Raw genomic sequence first — 2,843 nt, 5'->3', positions numbered from 1 at the left:
TAAAAATAATAAGCATGTGCATCGTTTATATTTTTAAGTCTAATGAACTACTGCCATAACGCGAAGACTCAAAACATTTATACAATTGACCTCCCTCAAGCATTATATAAATGATCCCAAGACTCAATTCTCTGTAAATTGATAAGCTAACCTTTTAGCTAATTCTACCGTTAGAATTCTTGGTCGATAAATTTCTGTAAATTCAATCTTTAGTCCATCATAATCACGAGAAACTCTTCGGACTATGATGTTGAGATAAACTAAGTCAACACAACTACTTACCCAACGTAGAAGGGGTCATATTATGCCTACCGACGAAGAAGGGATTCATAGTTGTTTGCCCTTATAAAGACTAATCTCAATTTCCGTTTTAGAGGAAGATCCTATCAACTTTATTTTAATTCATTTTAAGTGAACTAATATCTAGCATGCGAGAATGAATAAATTAAGGTGATGGCTTAATAAGTCTGTGACATCTGTATGTCCATAAAAACTAACATACAACCTATATGAGTCAATTTTCATGCATTTTAGTAGTAGGTGGTTTGGTTTTAGGCGGAATATGATGCATAAACTAACATGTGAATGAAAAACAATAGAATGAAAAACGTAAAAACAATAAAAGTCCTAGTGTGGCCTATCCTATCAAAATGAACATTAAATACAAGTTTGGAATCCATCCTTGGACCCGAGAAGCTTGTCTTGATGTTCCATCTTGATCCAAGTAGCGGGAGTGAGCTCCAATCTCCATCTTTAGTCTTCTTTGAAATTACAATAATTAAAATTACATAATAAACCTATTTATTACAATCTAATTTCAAAACCCAAAACTAAAAATAAAGGAGATTCGAGATCTCATAATTACATAAAAAATCATGTTTCCTTCATTACGAAAACATAATTTGACTAAGGCCACACTAAGTATTACAATTTACAACCGATTGCAAAAATAAATACGTAAATAAAATTCATTCATTCGATTCATTCAACAAAATTAAAATGCATCAACTAAAAATAAATTAAACATACATGACACAATTCCTTAATTATGTTGATTAATTTATCCAAACCACCCATTTAAATTATCAAATTAAGTGACAATTCCTCAATTAATCACATTAATTTCAATCTTAATTCATATTAAACTTGTAATATGAATTTAATCCGTCAAAATTTTAAACTGCTTTAAAATGATTAGGTATCCATGAATTATGAACCGCTTCACAATAATTAATTGGCCACAACAAACCCAAAAAAAAAAATTTCTTTAAAATTTATCTCGGTAAAAACCGAAACAACCCAAAAAAAACTTTTCTCGATTTTACAGCTAAAACCGAAAAATAACAAATTTTTTTTTTTTTTTTTAAATCATCCCGTCCACGTGAACGTGAACAAGAATGAGAGACCAAATTTTTTTTTTTTTTTACTTTTCTTTTCTAAATTTGGATAGACAAAACAACAAAAACGTACAGCCCGTTTTTATTTCTTTCTTCTTGCGGTTTTTCTGTAAAAACCATAACAAAACAAAATTTTTTTTTTTTTATTCAGGCCACTGTGAACAGTAACCACGTGAATAGTAACAGGAAAAAAAATTTTCTTTTCTCGGATGCTTTTCAAATCGGCATAAACAAAAACAGCCGTAAAAAAACTTTAATCGGTTTTTCAGGAGAAACCGAAAGAAAAAAAAAACAGAATTTTTTTTTTTTTAAAGTACTGTTCATCCGTGAACAGTAACGGAAACGAAAAAAAAAAAATTCCACGGCTCAAAAAAATCCAGCCGATTACCTTTTTTTTTCCGCAAACCCTAATTATTGTTTACAAACAATTTTATGAAAATCATCAAAATTAAAATTCGTCGCCTTGTCTCTGATACCACTTGTGGGATTAACCTGTATGAATCCCTTTATATTCAAGGATTATAACGAATTTAATGACGCTGATTGCTAGTCATAAAATTAAATTACATAAACAAAATAGAGAATGAAGAAATCAACCTTTGGTTCTTGCTAATTCGGCCTAAGAACAATATCGCAATGATATTCGCCTATTAGTTGCACCCAAGATGCTCCGAGAAATACCCCTCAAATTGCTAGAATGAGATCCCCAATTTTCTGTAAAATATTTAGGGTTTTGTGTGTGTAGATAGATGAGAGAAAATGCTGAAAAATTAGGTTATGAAATGATCTCCTTCTCACTTATTATATCCGAAATTAAGTGAGAATAAGGGGGAGATATTTCTTTTCCTATTTTTCGGCTACCCTAACCGAAATAAGAGATCTCTTTCTCTTATTTTCGGTTTTTTTTTATTTACCTACCAAAAATATTTTGGTAGTATACAAAAATGTATAAAATGTGTAAATTGTCATCTAGTGAGGATCGAACCCATGACCTCTTGGTTTGTGTACCCTCACTATTACCACTATGACACATTCAACTTGTTGATATTAAATATAACCGATTACATTTAATTACGAATTAACAGATTAATTCGTCCAAGCTAACATTACATACATTTAATTAAATATAACTTATTATATTCAATTTACGAATTGTGATTAATTCGTCTCAACTAATATTATTTAATCTTCATTAAATAATTGTCTCATCAACACATTGACTAACTGTTTAGTCATATTAGGCATCAATGTGATCATATTTCTATAACCACATCTCTCAAACACATCCTATAGGTGTGACCTTTAGGGACCAGTTGATCACCGCCATCTGTATGATAATAACATCAAACTTTCTAGCAAGCCAACCGTTATTAGGTAAACGTTAATCAACTGATTAAATATACGAAGTATACCCTTGTGAACCTGTAAGAGATTTACAAATGTTAT

The sequence above is a fragment of the Silene latifolia genome, chromosome 1 (genome assembly GCF_048544455.1).
Source record: "Silene latifolia isolate original U9 population chromosome 1, ASM4854445v1, whole genome shotgun sequence".
Taxonomy (NCBI): Eukaryota; Viridiplantae; Streptophyta; class Magnoliopsida; order Caryophyllales; family Caryophyllaceae; genus Silene; species Silene latifolia.
Note: the sequence above shows the minus strand (reverse complement) of the source record.